The sequence below is a fragment of the Schistocerca nitens genome, chromosome 2, assembly GCF_023898315.1.
Source record: "Schistocerca nitens isolate TAMUIC-IGC-003100 chromosome 2, iqSchNite1.1, whole genome shotgun sequence".
NCBI lineage: Eukaryota > Metazoa > Arthropoda > Insecta > Orthoptera > Acrididae > Schistocerca > Schistocerca nitens.
Window position 1 is genome coordinate 505,205,313 of NC_064615.1, and position 19,935 is coordinate 505,225,247.

Below are 19,935 nucleotides of genomic sequence, written 5' to 3' on the forward strand. Positions count from 1 at the left end.
AGTTGTCTTTCTCTTTTTGTGTTTCCCTGCCAATGACTCAACGCTTCTGTTTTTGATGAGTTGTCCCTTTCACTCCTAAATAGGAAACATAATAGTAACATAATAGTTATAAAAGGATTTAGGAAACAAAGGCCATCAACCATCTTACAAAGGAGGCTACAATTATTATTAACAAAAGATAATGATTCTTTCAAATTAGCTAGTTTCTTATCAACAAATGGGAAATAGGAAAGAGTAAAACCCATAAGCGTAGCTGAGGCTGCTAAAGCATGCACGAATGCACTGTCAGTATTTGGTCAGCTAGGGGAGGAGAGGTGGTGGTGAAAAGTTCCTAATCACCAGTATCTGCATCAGTGTCTTGCATTATATCTCCATCTACAGCTATACTCTGCAAACCACCGCAAAGTGTGTGACAGAGGGTACGTCCTGTAGTATCAGTTACTAGGGTTTCTTTTGTTCCATTCACGTATGGAGTGCAGGAAGAATGATTGTTTGAATGCCTCTGTGAGTGCATTAATTATTCTAATCTCATTATCATGATCCCTATGTGAGTGATATGTGGGAGTTTTAGTATATTCTTAGAGTAATCATTTAAAGCTGGTTCTTGATACTTTGTTAATAGACTTTCTCAGGATAATTCACATCTATCTTCAAGAGTCTTCAGTTCAGTTCCTTCAGTATCTCTGTGTCACTCTTCCACAGATTAAACAAACCTGTGACCATTCATGCTGTCCTTCTCCGTATACCTTCAGTATCCCCTGTTAGTCCTATCTGGTATGGGTCGCACACACTTGAGCAATATTGTAGAATCTGTCAAATGAGTGATTTGTAAGCAATCTCCTTTGTAGATTGATTGCACTTCCCCAGTATTCTACCAATAAATCGGTCTAGCACCTGCTTTACCCAAAACTGAACCTATGTGATCATTCCATTTAACATCCCTACAACGTGTTACACCCACACCCAGGTGTTTGTAAGAGTCGGCCGATTCCAACAGTGACTCACTGATATTATATGCGTAGGATACAATGTTTTTTCATTTTGTAAAGTACACAATTTTACATTTTTGAAGATTTAAAGCAATCTGTCAATCTTTACATCACTTTGATATCTTATCAAGATCTGACTGAATATTTATGCTGATTCTTTCAGATAATAATTCATTATAGATAACTGTATCATTTGAAAAATGCCTGGTTTCACTATTAATATTGTCTGCAAGGTCATTAATATACAATATGAACAGCAAAGGTCCCAACACACTTCCCTGGGGCACACCTGAAGTTACTTCTACATCTGACAATGACTATCTACCCAAGGCGACATGGTGTGTCCTCCCTGCAAAGAAGTCCTTGATCCAGTCACAGATTTCACTTGATACCTTCCCACATGATTGTACTTTTGACAATAAGTATAGGTGATGTACTAAGTCAAATGCTTTCCTGAAATCAAGAACTACTGCATCTACTTGGTTGCCTTGATCCAAAGCTTTCAGTATGTCATGTGAGAAAAGTGCAACTTGGGTTTCACATCATCAATGCTTCCGAAATACAAGCAGATTGGTATTGAGGAGACCACTCTGTTCAAGCTACTTCATTATGTTTGTACTCAAAATTAAATTAAAATCCAAATCCTGCAGTGCTTCATGAACTGAAGGCACATGCGACACTGGTGAGATAAACTGTCTGTCGGATGGTGACATTAAGCTCACTGGCGATCTTGGTGTTATTCAAGAGGAGTAAGCTATGTGCCAGAACCAAATTTCACCCTGTCACTTCTCTTCAGCCGTAACAAAACAAACCAGAAATCACATTATACAAGTGCTCATAACAGTCATTCACATGACAAAAATACACACTCGACAGTTCACAGCAGGTTGGAGGAAGGCAACGGCACTAGGATCTTGCCTAGAATGGAGGTGCAGGTTCCTACATCTACAACCCCACACTCATTCCTATATGTGTCTATCAACAATACTACACATTTCACTTCTGAGGGTAAGCACGAGGCATCAAATCTGTCTCATAATTTATTAATTTTAATCTTTGTGAGATTAAGGGTTAGAATGCTTAGTGAAATACCACTGTTCAGCTGTTCAACAATCATCAGTCTTCTGTCTAACATGATTGAGTTTGGGACCTTGAGTACTATGTTAGTGTCATTAACAAACAATGCAGCACTTGAACAGATCTTTAAGGTTACTTGAAGGCTATTAAGAACAGGTGCAAGCCAATAGCAAACGTTTTAGGACTCCATATTTTACATTTCTCATTCCAAATATAGCATTATTTGTGAGGACACTAAGTAAATGTGACCCCACTGCCTTCTATGATGGAGGTAACACCCCGCCCATGCAAGCGGGCTATCATAATACTGTAGCTTTCCAATCAGAATTTTAAGAACCGTGTTTGGCAAACTAAGTAGTTTTCAGAACTAAGTTCCCACTGTCTCTGAAAAATGGGAGTTTGCTATCAGTGACAGTCAACAGTTTTGAACAATAGCAGGGAGACACAAACTTTTTAAGTGAAAACCAGTCAAAAACAATCATTGTTCAGTGAACAATAGAGATAAGGATTTTTGTAATTACTACAAGAGAAAAGATAAACAAATCTATCATAAAACAGATAACTGGAAGCATAAATAAGACTGTAATAAAAATTGAACTGAGTCCGGCAGGACCTGTAGCCAGGGGAACAGATGGTACAATAGACAGACCAAAGAAATTATTTGCTGTATTCCAAAAGATATGAAGACATCAGGATAACAAGAAAATGAGAGTTGGATAGATGATATTAGAAACATGCAGGACTAACACGTGTACATACAAATAAAGATCGCAATGAATGGGAAAGCCTAGAGGTGTCCTTTGTCAAACAGCGGATGTCAAATAGCCACTGGTAAACAGTGAAGATCACTCGGTTGAACCTGTAGTTCTTAACATCACTCTTTTTAGCTTTTTTTAAAGATAGGAACAACTTTTGTTGCTGTGAAAGATTGGAGGAAGTAGCCTGACAGTAAGAGCAACTTATTACATATCACAAGGGACAAATTACACGATTAGCAGATTTATTTTACAAGGTAACTGGTAGTACAAAATTGTTAAGGCTTTCGTGGCCACTTGTTGACAAACTGCCTATTGGCTTCTGTCTCGGGTTCTTCGGCCGACGTTCATCTAATGATTTTTCTGACGTTTCGCCAGCACGAGTGGCTGGCATTGTCAAAGCTTCACCCTCCATTGTCGGTGGTGAACTGGAGGTGAGCTCGCGGCCGCAGACTATATGTACCTGGCGCGCCAACGTCCGAGGGCTTCTCCGCGGTCATTTCCGGTGCGGTTCTCCTCTTGCTACCTGCGACGGTCGTTCGCTGCAGTACGGGAAGCCAGGATCCGTTTACCTTAAGGCTTTCCTCTTTCTTGTTGAAACTGTTCGCGTGTTTTTGGATTTCTACAGCTTCTCTGAACAAGCGCGTGTGATAGTGCTTCTCTACAGCCAGAATTCCGTGTCGGCGAATTTTATTACGTGGTCGGTCTCATTCAGTGCATGTTCTGCCACGGCCAATTTCTCCACCTGCCACAACCTGCAATGTCGCTTATGCTCTTTGATCCTGGTGTTAATGGATCGTCCAGTCATTCCGACATAAACTTTTCCGCATGTGCAAGGTATACGGTATATTCCCGACATTGCAAGTGGGTCTCTTTTCTCCTTCGCCGATCTAAGACACTCTTTGATCTTCCTTGTCGGTTTGAAAATCGTCTTTACGCCGTGTTTGCGCAATATACGGCCGATTCTGTCCGTCACTCTGGGAATGTATGGCAGAAAGGCCGTACCCGACATTTCTTTTTCTGGTTCCTTACTTCGCCGAGTGTTTGGCTCTGTTACACTTCTAATGTAATTTGTGGAGTACCCATTGCTCCTCAGAACAGTTTCCAGGTGTTGCATTTCTCGTTTGAGGTGTTGAGGCTCACATATTCGTCCTGCTCTCGTTATGAGCGTACTAATCATGCCTCTTTTCTGGCTCGGGTGGTGGTTTGACAGTTTGTGGAGGTATCAGTCCGTGTGTGTCGGTTTTCGATACACGCTGTGTCCCAGGTTTTCGCCGTCCCTTGTGACGAGCACATCTAGAAATGGCAGTTTCCTGTCCTTTTCTACCTCCATGGTAAATGTTATGTTGGCATGGAGGCTGTTCAAGTGTCTCAGGAATCCATCGAGACGACTGGGACAAGATCGACAGCATCACTCACAGGAGCATGCAGAACCAACTCGAGCGCTGCACCGAGCGGCAAAAGAAAAAGTTTGAAAGATGCCGGAAGCAGACCGACAAGGCGATTCCCGACATGTCACACACAGTGGTCAACCTCACTGAACGACAATTGACCGAAGAGGAAGTGTCAGTCCTTCAAAAAGGAGGGAATTTCGCTATCATCCCGAGAACTATACCTATGGAGGACATCATTGCCAACACCGGAGCAGCCATTCGGACCCTTCCTTGTGAAAGGGCAGAGGAAATACGCACTGAAACAGCCAGGATACTGCGCCGAGCAAAACCACCAGCTTGCAACCTGAAGAAAGAAGAGGAACAAGCCATTAAGAATCTCAACGCCGACAAGAGTATATTGGTACTGCCTGCCGATAAGGGGAATGCGACCGTCGTAATGAAGACCGAAGATTATGAGCAAAAGATCCGAGACCTATTAGATCCGACGACGTACCGAAAACTAAGCGCAGATCCGACGCAGCGTATCACTCGGAATACGAATCGATTAATCAAGGCGTCTTCTCTGCCGGCGGACATACAGAGAAACCTGCGCAACACAGAAGCCCTACCACCTCGGCTGTATGGATTACCCAAGATCCATAAGAACAACGTTCCACTGAGACCGATCGTTAGCGCTCCTGGCTCACCAACGTATAAACTGGCGAAACACTTGGCCTCACTGTTACAGCCACACGTGGGAAAGACCGACACATACATTAAGGACTCAGGACATTTCATTGAGAAGCTGAAGAAACTGAAACTTGCGCCAAACGACATCCTGGTCAGTTTTGATGTTGTTTCGTTATTTACGAAAGTGCCACTCAGCGACGCTCTGGAGCACATCGGTTCCATGTTCCCGCAAGACATCAAATAGCTCTTCCATGCATGTCTCACCACGAGCTATTTCACGTGGAATGGCGATTTCTACGAACAGCTGGAAGGCGTCGCCATGGGTAGTCCTCTCAGTCCAGTGGTGGCCAACTTCTTCATGGAACAATTCGAAGCACAGGCACTGGACTCGGCGACTTGCAAACCTAAGGTGTGGTACAGGTACGTCGATGATACTTTCGTGGTGTGGAGCCATGGTGAAGAACAGCTCGGTGAATTCCTGAGACACTTGAACAGCCTCCATGCCAACATAACATTTACCATGGAGGTAGAAAAGGACAGGAAACTGCCATTTCTAGATGTGCTCGTCACAAGGGACGGCGAAAACCTGGGACACAGCGTGTATCGAAAACCGACACACACGGACCGATACCTCCACAAACTGTCAAACCACCACCCGAGCCAGAAAAGAGGCATGATTAGTACGCTCGTAACGAGAGCAGGACGAATATGTGAGCCTCAACACCTCAAACGAGAAATGCAACACCTGGAAACTGTTCTGAGGAGCAATGGGTACTCCACAAATTACATTAGAAGTGTAACAGAGCCAAACACTCGGCGAAGTAAGGAACCAGAAAAAGAAATGTCGGGTACGGCCTTTCTGCCATACATTCCCAGAGTGACGGACAGAATCGGCCGTATATTGCGCAAACACGGCGTAAAGACGATTTTCAAACCGACAAGGAAGATCAAAGAGTGTCTTAGATCGGCGAAGGAGAAAAGAGACCCACTTGCAATGTTGGGAATATACCGTATACCTTGCACATGCGGAAAAGTTTATGTCGGAATGACTGGACGATCCATTAACACCAGGATCAAAGAGCATAAGCGACATTGCAGGTTGTGGCAGGTGGAGAAATCGGCCGTGGCAGAACATGCACTGAATGAGACCGACCACGTAATAAAATTCGCCGACACGGAAGTTCTGGCTGTAGAGAAGCACTATCACACGCGCTTGTTCAGAGAAGCTGTAGAAATCCAAAAACACGCGAACAGTTTCAACAAGAAAGAGGAAAGCCTTAAGGTAAACGGATCCTGGCTTCCCGTACTGCAGCGAACGACCGTCGCAGGTAGCAAGAGGAGAACCGCACCGGAAATGACCGCGGAGAAGCCCTCGGACGTTGGCGCGCCAGGTACATATAGCCTGCGTCCGCGAGCTCGGCTCCAGTTCACCACCGGCAATGGAGGGTGAAGCTTTGACAATGCCAGCCACTCGTGCTGGCGAAACGTCAGAAAAATCATTAGATGAACGTCGGCCGAAGAACCCGAGACAGAAGCCAATAGGCAGTTTGTCAACAAGTGGCCATGAAAGCCTTAACAATTTTGTATTACGCCTCTACGGGGAGGAGATTTGCAGATTGTACCGACGCCTTGACCAACGACGGAAGAAGAAAGCGCGACTGATGTCCTCTCTCGCCTTTCTGTCACGGTGCCGAGATGAATGTGCTACACCGAAGTTCTTGAGATGCAAGGGCCTATTCACCACCGCCCAAGCACATCGTATCTACGACAGAATGGAACGAGCTTTTCTTCGTGAGCGAATACATACAACACGGAGAGACTTGGCAAGAACGGATCAGGAACTTCTGGACATTTTCTATCAACTAAGTAGCAGAATGCATCGAGACGACTGGGACAAGATCGACAGCATCACTCACAGGAGTATGCAGAACCAACTCGAGTGCTGCACCGAGCGGCAAAAGAAAAAGTTTGAAAGATGCCGGAAGCAGACCGACAAGGCGATTCCCGACATGTCACACACAGTGGTCAACCTCACTGAACGACAATTGACCGAAGAGGAAGTGTCAGTCCTTCAAAAAGGAGGGAATTTCGCTATCATCCCGAGAACTATACCTATGGAGGACATCATTGCCAACACCGGAGCAGCCATTCGGACCCTTCCTTGTGAAAGGGCAGAGGAAATACGCACTGAAACAGCCAGGATACTGCGCCGAGCAAAACCACCAGCTTGCAACCTGAAGAAAGAAGAGGAACAAGCCATTAAGAATCTCAACGCCGACAAGAGTATATTGGTACTGCCTGCCGATAAGGGGAATGCGACCGTCGTAATGAAGACCGAAGATTATGAGCAAAAGATCCGAGACCTATTAGATCCGACGACGTACCGAAAACTAAGCGCAGATCCGACGCAGCGTATCACTCGGAATACGAATCGATTAATCAAGGCGTCTTCTCTGCCGGCGGACATACAGAGAAACCTGCGCAACACAGAAGCCCTACCACCTCGGCTGTATGGATTACCCAAGATCCATAAGAACAACGTTCCACTGAGACCGATCGTTAGCGCTCCTGGCTCACCAACGTATAAACTGGCGAAACACTTGGCCTCACTGTTACAGCCACACGTGGGAAAGACCGACACATACATTAAGGACTCAGGACATTTCATTGAGAAGCTGAAGAAACTGAAACTTGCGCCAAACGACATCCTGGTCAGTTTTGATGTTGTTTCGTTATTTACGAAAGTGCCACTCAGCGACGCTCTGGAGCACATCGGTTCCATGTTCCCGCAAGACATCAAATAGCTCTTCCATGCATGTCTCACCACGAGCTATTTCACGTGGAATGGCGATTTCTACGAACAGCTGGAAGGCGTCGCCATGGGTAGTCCTCTCAGTCCAGTGGTGGCCAACTTCTTCATGGAACAATTCGAAGCACAGGCACTGGACTCGGCGACTTGCAAACCTAAGGTGTGGTACAGGTACGTCGATGATACTTTCGTGGTGTGGAGCCATGGTGAAGAACAGCTCGGTGAATTCCTGAGACACTTGAACAGCCTCCATGCCAACATAACATTTACCATGGAGGTAGAAAAGGACAGGAAACTGCCATTTCTAGATGTGCTCGTCACAAGGGACGGCGAAAACCTGGGACACAGCGTGTATCGAAAACCGACACACACGGACCGATACCTCCACAAACTGTCAAACCACCACCCGAGCCAGAAAAGAGGCATGATTAGTACGCTCGTAACGAGAGCAGGACGAATATGTGAGCCTCAACACCTCAAACGAGAAATGCAACACCTGGAAACTGTTCTGAGGAGCAATGGGTACTCCACAAATTACATTAGAAGTGTAACAGAGCCAAACACTCGGCGAAGTAAGGAACCAGAAAAAGAAATGTCGGGTACGGCCTTTCTGCCATACATTCCCAGAGTGACGGACAGAATCGGCCGTATATTGCGCAAACACGGCGTAAAGACGATTTTCAAACCGACAAGGAAGATCAAAGAGTGTCTTAGATCGGCGAAGGAGAAAAGAGACCCACTTGCAATGTTGGGAATATACCGTATACCTTGCACATGCGGAAAAGTTTATGTCGGAATGACTGGACGATCCATTAACACCAGGATCAAAGAGCATAAGCGACATTGCAGGTTGGGGCAGGTGGAGAAATCGGCCGTGGCAGAACACGCACTGAATGAGACCGACCACGTAATAAAATTCGCCGACACGGAAGTTCTGGCTGTAGAGAAGCACTATCACACGCGCTTGTTCAGAGAAGCTGTAGAAATCCAAAAACATGCGAACAGTTTCAACAAGAAAGAGGAAAGCCTTAAGGTAAACGGATCCTGGCTTCCCGTACTGCAGCGAACGACCGTCGCAGGTAGCAAGAGGAGAACCGCACCGGAAATGACCGCGGAGAAGCCCTCGGACGTTGGCGCGCCAGGTACATATAGTCTGCAGCCGCGAGCTCGCCTCCAGTTCACCACTGGCAATGGATGGTGAAGCTTTGACAATGCCAGCCACTCGTGCTGGCGAAACGTCAGAAAAATCATTAGATGAACGTCGGCCGAAGACCCCGAGACAGAAGCCAATAGGCAGTTTGGTAACTGGTAGTCTCATCAAAACCACATAAGAGAGTATTTGGTTTCTGCATTAGCAGATTTTATTTGCAGTCTCTGGACACAGAAGAAGCAATCTTCAGAGCAATACCAGATCTTAATTAATGTTTGCCAGAAGTATTTTTTTAAGTGATAACTGGATGTTTCACTTTTTTGGTGCACACTTAATGCTCTTTAATGCACATTCTGAGTGGGTCTTTGCCTTTCTTACCAGATGTCTCACAGATTACTTGTCACTTGTTTTTTCAGTTGTGGAAATACTGATGTTCCACTCAACATCTTTGACCAATAACATCACCAAAATTGTGAACGTAGCTCACTCATTGAAAAAAATGCCCTCCATAGCAAAAATTATAGTTTTTTTGCAAGATGCTGCATTAATTCGCTTCAATATCTCAAACCAAATTGTCACATCTCAAGCTAACCCACACCTCAAGTTACACTACACATTTTTATGTCACCAAACCTAACATTTTCTTTCCACTAACTGAAAAACAAATTGTTATATACCCATCTAAACTAGACCTTGGGTCATAGGTGTCCATTCAACACATGTGGACCCCTCCTGCAATCTGGGTACAGTCTTTTTTTATTCATTAGAGAATTCTCCCACATTTCTGGCAATCACTGACTGCATATTTAATATTGGTGAGTGAGACAGGAAAATGTTACTTTAGAAATCACATGGATATACCATGGAGTTTTTCAGTTGTTGCACTGTTCATGGGAAATTAGGATGGTTACAAAAATTTACAGAACAGTGCTGAAATAATGTCCTGAATCTTTTCTGTCACTTCCTTGTCAACTGGATGGGACTTTAATAAAGTTTAATCCACATATCTCCAATTTTGACAAGTACCTGTATGGCATGTTTTTCTTGCTATCCTACAAGATTCTCACCATCACTCTGTTGTTCTTCTACAATTACAGATTTTTAATATCCAGTTTTATGAATAATTTTTTTGTGAACATTACAAAGCATAACTCATATGCCCAGGATTTAACCATTCAAGGACATTATTTAAGGTTGTTGAATCAAGAAGGTGGCATTCGTGTTTATAAAAATAACATGGAAAGATGTACTTTGCATATACTACAGAAATATTCTCGCTGTTTAGGTATAAAGTAATATACCTTTAAAAATACTATGTGGATAACTATCTGTCGTTTGGCCAAGCAGTGGAAGGGGCACACACACACACAAAGGGTTCAAATTTTACAAGATTTCGGAGCCAGTGGCACCTCCTTCTGGCAGAACAGTTGAAAAGGAGAAAGAAAGGTGAAGGAAAACGACTGGAGAGGTTCAGGGAAAGGGGTACAGTTCGGAAAATTCAAGGGAAACTTAACAGACGGGATGTGGAGGATTGCTGGGGAGTGCACCAGATGAGATTTGAAAACCTTAGAGTTTAAACGTGGAAGACAGAGTAATATGCAAGACAGAGAATACTACTAAAACATCATGCATGAGTTAATAAGAGTGAAAAGCTAACTGCATTGTAGGTAACAGAGGTGGGAGGTGGGTAGGTGAAAAATAGGTCAGAAAATCAAAACTAAAATGGAGTGAAGAGTAGTTACTGTGAAGAAATGCTGAGACCGAACAAATTAACATAAATTAAGGCCAGATGGGTGGTGAGAACCAGGGACATGTTGTAACTCTAGTTACCACCTGCGGAGTTCTGAGAAACTGGTGTCTGGGGGAAGTATCCAGATGGCGCATGTGGCAAAATAGGTGCTGACGTCATGACTGTCATGTTGTAGAGCATGTTCTGCAGCAGGATATTGTGTGTTGCCTGTGTACACCATCTGCCTATGCTCATTCATCCTGACTGATAACTGGGTGATAGTCATGCCAATGTAAAAAGCCAAACAGTGTTTACATAACAGCTGGTATATGAAGTGTCATTTCACAGGTGGCTCTCCATTTGACAGTATATGTTTTGCCAGTTACAGGGCTGGAATAAGTGGTGGTAGGAAAGTGCATAGGGCATAGGGCAAGTCTTGCAGTGAGGACGGTCACAGGGGTAGGAGCCGTAGGGTAGGGAGATGGATGCAGAAGGAGCATAGGGTCTGACAAGGATATTGCGAAGATGGGAGAGCAATGAAAGCCTATTCTAGGTGTGGTGAACAAAATCTCAGACAGAATGGATCTTATTTCAGGACCTGATTTTAGGAAGTCATGGCCTTGTCGAATTAGCTGATTAATACTTCAAGACCAGGATAATACTGGGTGGCAAGTGATGTGCTCCAAAGCTGTTTTTGGAGAGATCAGCAGCACCAGAATTCGATGTGATGGCCTGGGAAACCTGCTTTTGAACAAGGCTGTTGGGATAATTACTTCCATTGAAGGCTATAGTGTGAAATGTAACAGTCCATTGAAACCAATTTAAAAAACACGTATTTTTTAACCATACACATAATTTCTAACCTAGGGGTGTAGGTAAACATGTACTTGTGGAATGGATACAAAGAAACCAGTTACTATATTATAATTGTATTGAAGGGTGTAGGTCCTGTAATTGGTAGGAACATTCCCCGAACCATGAAACCTTTTTTAATTAATAAAAATAGAAAGAGGATTGTTAATACCACATATCTGAGCATTTATACACAGTTAAGTTACTATATACTTGAAAATTCAATTTTGTATTCATTCTATAAGAGCTATTATAGTTGTTGAATTGGTTTTAAAATGAGAGCTTTAATTGTAATTTTATTAAAGAGCCCTTTTTTTTAACAATACCAAGGATGAGGATTGTTTGGTATCACATATATAGGGGCAGTCATGTTAGCAGAGGAGGTCCGAGTTTGAGATGAGTTTGTGCAAGTAATATGTACCTCTTTTTTGAGTTAAAATAAAGTTATCTGAAACAAAAAATTGTAAGTATTGCTTATTTTGACTTAACAGACAAGTAAAGCAGACAACATGCACCACAGGACAACTTGCAGCGGCAGATCAAGACACTGACGATGAGTACACCCAGTTATAATTTATAACAATATAAATTAATAGTAGCTTTTTTTATGATAGAAACTTTTCAAGTGGTATATGGAGCTGTATTTAATCTTACATTTTTTTTCAGAAGAACCCATTGAATGTTATGCAAAAAATATCAAGATGGTAAACGACTGGATTACAATACAAAGGATGTAGTGACCAACGACAAAGGAGGTGGACTGAGAGGAGAAAAAGTGCTGTAAGTGCAAAATTTTGTTTAATTTTTTTTTACTTGTTTGAAAATTCTTTTTGCTGGCTTTGTTGAAATGGAGGACAATAGGGAAGTTGAAGCTAACAATCAGAATGGTACAAATGTTAGTGGGGAGGAAATGAATGATAATGAGGCAATTTGCACACCAATCAATGATGATCTTAACAGAGACCACAATACTATAAGGGTATGGTCACCTTTTCATGGGTTTGAGTCAAGTGTGTGTGTGTGTCTTAGATATATTAGTTCAACTAATGGAGGAACAGAAAAAGTCGCTCGACTCTATTGAAAAGAAGTTAATTGGACTTGGGAACAAAATTCTTGAAACAAAAGATAGCTTAGAAACATGTTGGGTACAAGTAGACAAAAATACCAAAAACAAGTCAGTTATAGAGGGGGAAATTTCTACCTTAAAACAAGAACAGCAGAATTATGAAGAAAGGTTAGATTCTGTAGAAAGAAAAGACAATAGTTGCGAAGAATTTTCAACCTCAGAATTTCAACAATTAAAAAAGTTTAACGAAGACGTGGTGAAAAAATTTACCAAAACTGATAAAAGCATTCAAAACTTTGGCAAAAGGACAATTTTACGGAATTAGAAATCTTTCAGCAACAACAATCAATTTTGGAATAATATTAATATCAAAACCTTTTCAGGGGAAGGGAATATACATCCTGTCAACTTTATATTTCAAATTAGAGACGATTTTGAAAGTAATATGAGTGACAATTTAAAAATTAAATTCATTAAAAAATTCTTGGACGGTGAGGCTCTCTCATGGGCTAACCAGACAATCAATCCTGACATGTCTTTTTCTGAAGCTGAACGTGCCTTTATGAATAAATTTTGGTCGGAAACTAGACAAGCCAGAATCAAGTCAGAGTTCTTAAATGGTCCAAATTTCAGGCAATGTAGTGGTCGAATGAAAACATTTTGTGAACAGCAGTTAAAAACATTAGTGCATTCAGGTAAGCTATTAGATGAGATGATACAAATTGACGCCTTGAAGAGACGTCTGCCACAGAGAGTACAGTGGAGTCTGGTCTATGGGCCTGATGACACTACTGAGGAATTTTTAAGATATATAGACAAATTAGACCTAGCCTGGGAAAGGAATGAAAGGCAAGATGACAGTAGAAATAGAAACAACAGATCTTTCAATGATCATTTCAAACATAGGGATAGGAGGGGAGATTTTAGAAATGAAAATTATAGGGAAGAATACCAAGGGAATAATAGATTCAGAAATGATGACAGAAGAGATGGGGAAAGAAATGATAGGCAGAGACCAGAAATTTTGAAGCAAGAAGTAGGCAGTGGGGACAAGGTCAAGGAAATAATGGTAACAATTTTGATAACAGAAGGAATGTTCTGAGAAACTAAGTCCTGCCTCTTTCGGAGCCTGGCGGAGTGAGGCAAATAGAAATGGTAATTATAATCAGGCACATTGGGGTGATTTCAGAAGGGGAAAGGGTAGAACAAACAGGACTTACCAAAACTATGTATCCAAAAGACAACCTGAAGTGAATAGAATAAATTTTGATAGGGAATTTTTTTTTTTCTATCCGAAAACAAAGTAGGAAAAGATAATCTGAATTTAAAATACAGGAAAACATTTTGACAAATTTCTTTGATAGTAGTAATGTAGTAGTAGTTACTGATAGTGATGAGAACAGATCTGATGAGTATGGTTTAGTGAAAATGTTGAGTGATTGTGAAATGAGTGAAAGAACTGATATTGGTGTTGTATGTATGGAAGCTGATGATCATGTACTTAGAAATGAAAGTGAGGACGACAGTGTTATTCCACATAAAATTTCAGTAAGCAATAAACAGGAAAAATATGATGTGGTAGAACAGAATGATCATAGTGTTGAAGTTGTTGGTGTAATTGAAGATGGAAATGAATTTGGTGTTGAGAATAATATTAAGTGTGATGATAGTGTTTATGATGATGTTGATGATACTATATTGCTCACAGACTTGGATGGAACGGTATATGCAGAAGTTAAGGTTGATGATCGTATGCTGAATGATTCTGGAAACTCTGATGTAAGCTTGAATAATGATTTTGAAGTAAGTAGAAAAGTACATGATAGTTTAATTTTGCCGGTAGATGTTTGTGATATTGTGTCTGAATGTAGTGACTATAGTAACAGATGTAAGCTTAGTGACCAAAAGTTTAAAATCATAAATTAAATTTGTCAAAATGTGTATTTAGGGAAAGAAAGTTGTTTTGAAAATTTGGAACAGGTACCGAATAGTAATTCAATCAGTGATTGTGAATAAGTAGTGGAGGAAGGGAGTGTATGTGTTGAAATTAGTAGCTTGCTGACAGATTTGAGGGACATTTGCAAAAGTAATTACCCAGTTAGTGAAAGTACTCCAAAATCAAATGAACAACCAGCAAATAGTAAACTTGTGCTGAAGAATTTATACTCTATGTCACACAGACAAATTCGTGTTGTATACCGTGTCATGCTACGCTATGAATATTTTGATCCAGTAGTAATGAAAATACTAATTGAAAGAAAATTATAACTCATAAGAAGTGCAATTAATGTCCACTGCTTACTGTAAACTCAAACAGTGAGAAGTGAAAAATCGGTTAACTTAACACATTTGAAGATGCAGTATAATATTTTTTTGTAGTTTACATTTATTTTTTTGTGTGTAAACATCTGCATATTTGCCTATATTTTTGTCTATTCATAGATTGGGGGGTTGAAAAGTGAATATCTGAACATTTGTGTATGCTTTTACCTGGCATAGATGGGAGGTTGTTTAATATTTATGTAGGACCATTTGAAGTTGTTGAAAACCCACATCCAAATGCATCCAGACTTGTATAGTTCTTCGATATTTGACAAACCATCAGGAATTTATTTGAAATGAGTCTTACAATGCACTGTTTAGATCATACTGTATACTTTAGCAAACCCTAAGGTAAGTACTTTAACCCTGTGAAAGTGAAGTAATTAATAGAAATAAATTTATTCTGATCTCTGTCATCACTGAATATTTGAACTTTTTTTTAAAATTCTTATATCCATCATGAATTACGAATTAAAAAAGTGATTTGAGGAGATGAGATTACATTATATGCACTACATAGTCAAGGCAAAGTCTGGGGATGAAAATCCTCTCAGAAACTTTTCAGTAATTTTGCAGTCTGTGGTACTTACATAGATACACCGTATGGCATATGGTGCCTTGCCCCAGCCAGTGACTCCATATATATTTTCTGGAATCACTTCTCTTCTACTACCCTATCTAATTAGTAAGAGCAGTTAGGATCCTTCTACTATCCTGGAGTATACAGTGTGCAACATGTAAGGTACAAGACTATATCTTGACCAGGCACTTAACTTACAGTGTGGAGAAGAAAACGACACCAATCTCAATTTTTTTTAGTAACCAGTATTTTCAAAATGATATCCATTTTTCTTATTAAGATTCATAATGTAGTAATTTGCTACTGTGTACCAGTAAAATATGAACAGAGTAATTTAGTATATGGTGCATTTTGCAATCCAGTTATTGTAGGAAATGAAAGCAATCATGATAGGATTTCACTGGCTGTTTGTGTGGTATGGATATTAAATGTCTGGCAGATGTTGCTCAAAAATATTGTATGGTACTCTGAATAATGAGTATAGCTACCAAAGCAAACCCAAACATACATACCATGACTCCATTACACTATAACCATGTACAGTTCCATTTTCAAAGAAGAAGGCAAGACATAAACACAATCTCCATATTTATTTTTTCAAGGCTATGACTTCTGATGAAACATGTAGTGACAGGCATAACAATTTCATGAGGACAGTAAGAACAGATGCTATTTCAAATGATGACTACCTCATTTTTTTTTTTTTTTTTTTTTAATTTGGGGGTGGCGAACCCAATGCTCTGAGCTAGTGTGACTCTTTTTTCAAGTCACATCCACTCTTACTTTTCTGTCCAAACTGACCCTCCTTCCCATATCCATGTCCTCCAATAGTTAGTTAGTCAGTGATTAGTTAATAGTGAGAGAATGTTGTTTAAATGAATACAGTTGGTCAGAAAATGTAATAATGCAAGACATGTACGATATTTGAGGAGAGTTGGTCTGAAGTTTACTTATGATGTCTGTGCAGTTATAGTGAAATTCTGTCACTTTACATCTTGGATGTGATTACAATTAGGTTATACTGTTTATAGTCTCCTATATGTGTTCTGATTTAAACATTAAGACTGAATAGGCAAGCTAGTTTGTCCGGTTACTATACCAATTACGTGAAAGTCACAGGATACGATACTGAATCACTATCAGATACGAAAATATTCTGTGCCATGATCTTGTCTATATTATTCATTGGAACTACTGTGTACATGGCAAAGGAACATTTCTCAGGAAGAAATTTATTATGTTTATATTAGTTGAATGGCTCCGTCAGTGGAGCATGAAGAAAATGGAAATTTATGTTGGAAATAGTTACTGGGACAGAAGTGTTTCTGATTCCTAGGTTTTGAGATTCATACAGTTTTTCTTTTAATGCTATTTCTACTGCCTCAATGGTCATTATGGTCAGCCATTGGTAGTCTTGTTTAATAATTCTTTTACCCTTTAGTACTATAAGATAGGGATGATGTTTGCTACATGTCTGGTATCTGTATATATTATACCATCTGTTTGATATAGATATAAGATGTTATGTATATTACTTTTGTCATAATATCTGCTGAAATTGGGAAACTGCTCAGCCATGTATCTCATGTGATGCAGGATGTTTGAATTGAATATACACCCATTAGGTTGGCCTAGAGTCTGAAACTGAAAATTGTCGATCTTAATATATTAATAGATTATAGGATTCTAAATGGTTACATTCTTGTATGACACCAATCTAGAAACTTGTATATATTTTCTCTAACTTAAATACTTTAGGGGCTTAGGTTTATATCTAATGTGATGTACTTAATGAAAACCAGTTAAATTTTATGATATTATATCACTTGAATTCTGATGGCCATAAACAATTCCTATGTAATGAGTAGCAAAGGCAAAGCTATGTCATCAGGATTTGTATTCATGGTAAAGCTGTTGTCTTTGCAGACATCTGCTTTCAAATGGAGTCTAGATTATTCATTATTCCTTACCTGATAATGAAATGTATAAATCATACCTTTATAATGGCTGAACTAACCAATTTGAGTCCTAACTTTTGACACATTCAAATGTAACCTGTGTTACTTCACTCTTCGTATTAACCTATGTTGGAACTTACCCTTACCTATGCCCGTTTTTCTTTGCTGTCTGATCTGATGTTGCTGCATCATGTCTAATGTGGGGACGATCTACAAGAAGACTGTCAAATGGTTGTTGAGCAGTATAGGTTCTGGAAGTAACCTGCTGGTACTTAATTTACCAATGTAAATCTGATTCTACGGTTGCATGTGGCCATGTTGGCTTACAGTCTCTACAGGAAGAATCTGAAAATTTGGAATGACAACATCTAAGCTACGAAAACATGATGCCTTTGACAGTTATTGTGGGCAAATCCCTCTATCCATCCTTGTGGTTTCCTGACCTGAAATGTTCATGTTGGTTCAGTCGCTCTAAAGTCTGAGTTTGACTTCTACAGAAATAAGGTCTTTTGGTCCCTCAGGTGTTACAGTCATTATGTCCAACATAATTTTACCATGAAAATTGATGTCTGAAAGGCTATCTATTAATGTTTCTTGTCCACCATGAAATGGGAACTTGATTCATTTTCTTTTTAACATTTCATATTTGTACAGAGGCGAACTTGTTTTATTCCTGTGATATTAGTCTTAGATTTTATGGTATGCCTACTTGTTAGGAAAGATAGCTAAGCAGATTAAATTTTGAGTATACATGAATTTATTTGAGTATTTGATGTAGGACAAGTTTCCTTTTTTTGTCCTTTTAAAGTTGTCTATGTAAGCTCTTAACTCAGAACATATGGCCTTAGTAAGTGAACAGAATTACAGGGACATTGGGATACCCTGGGTAAATGTGGGTGATGTAAGCCCACAGCTATTTAAATCATTATGGTAGTATCAAGATAAGAATGAATGTGACATACACAAACTCTAAGTAAAAAATGTTTTTTGCACTTGGATATCACCCCAAAGAGGCATTCCATTCTGTTTATTTATGGATCTGAAACTTGTAGTGATTTGATGTGATATACTCTACCTTATTTCTATATTTTCATGTTTACGTACTAATTATGTTTGAGCTGCAACAAATATCAGAGGAACTGAGTATTTCTGTATCTCGCTTTAGTTTTTCCATGTTTATGTATCAGTTATGGCACAGGTTTCTATATTTTCATGTATATGTAATTAATTATGTTTGATCTGAACCAGATATTAGGGGAACTGCTTGTATGTCAGCTGGTTGTATCTAGCATTCGACACCTGTATTAACCAACACCGGTTTCTATATTTTCATGTATATGTAATTAATTATGTTTGATCTAAACCAGATATTAGAGGAACTGCTTGTAAGTCAGCTGGTTGTATCTAGCATTTGTTACTTGAATTAACCAACACAGAGTTAAAGATGTCAATTACTCTGTCTTGCAGAATGCTAATTGTTTATCCCTCGTTGATCAGTCAATACGGAGTGTTGGGGTTAATTTTCGGGGACTGGGAAGGTGAAGCTGCGGCAAGTCCGTTCTGCACGGAATGCTGAACACACTTCTCCCTCCCACGTCACAGTGTAGTACTGGAACAGTGGGGGTCCTGGGTAGGGGAGTTTCCTGTCTCTGGGGTCTGTCATCCTCTCTTCTTCAACTCCAACACTCCGAATCTTCTATTTCATTTCTTACTTCTCATCAGAGTACCAAGCTATCCTTGCCTCTGTCTACATGCATATGTCTCTATTGCTGAGACCCTTCTCATTTACTGTGTCAGCTCTTGTTGTTGTTGACTAAAGCCTATTGTATAGGAGGATCTGGGAAACAAGCCAGCATTTCTGCAGAATTAAATATACTAAGTTCCAAAAATGTCACATGTATAGATAATATTTGATATAATTGATGATACACTTTTGCTAATTTTGTTTTGAGATGGATGATTTAAAACCATGTTTCTGTCATGATGTACCGCTTACTTGTGATTCAATTATTGTGTATTGACACCTAAAATGGTGAACATTTAGTGATATATAACTGTACTCTTGTGTTTCATTCTGTTATATGTTTGTACTTATTGTAAAGGAAAAGCAACAACTGCGTTGTACTAACGTTCCTGAGGTAATATATTAATCAATGTTTGAATGATTGTAAAGGTGGGAAGGAAGCATTGGAAGTGTCTTGAGAAATGAAATATGGAGAGATTGGTCATTGGTCAGACATTTCATTCTGTGCATGTAGGGTGAATTATGTTAACTGCTAAGGAACTATACTTCAAGAAATTACAATATTTTTGATGAACCAGGGAGCTCTGAAACAGTCTCTGTACTGTGACTTGGTCGTTATTTGTACAGATGGTCCAGGTGGACTCTGTGGAGAATTGTATTTGATTGGCCCAGATGGCGGTGTGTGGAGGTGAGTTTGTCCCGTATTATGTGTTAATGTTAGTGTAAAGTGCAGCGATTAGTGCAGTGGCACTTGAGAATTTTGTACTAGTATCAATTTTAGTGGTACATTATCAAAAAACAAGTTAAATTGCAAAATGAGATTTAAGACAGGAAAGTTAAA

The 19,935-nt window shown here is 40.1% G+C and overlaps 1 protein-coding gene across 1 annotated transcript in view; it reads right to left on the reverse strand.

The window, feature by feature from the left end:
• LOC126236477 (activating signal cointegrator 1 complex subunit 1) overlaps positions 1–19,935 on the reverse strand; it is an 87,977-nt gene that overhangs the window by 57,869 nt on the left and 10,173 nt on the right. The gene's annotated exons all lie outside the window — the stretch shown is intronic.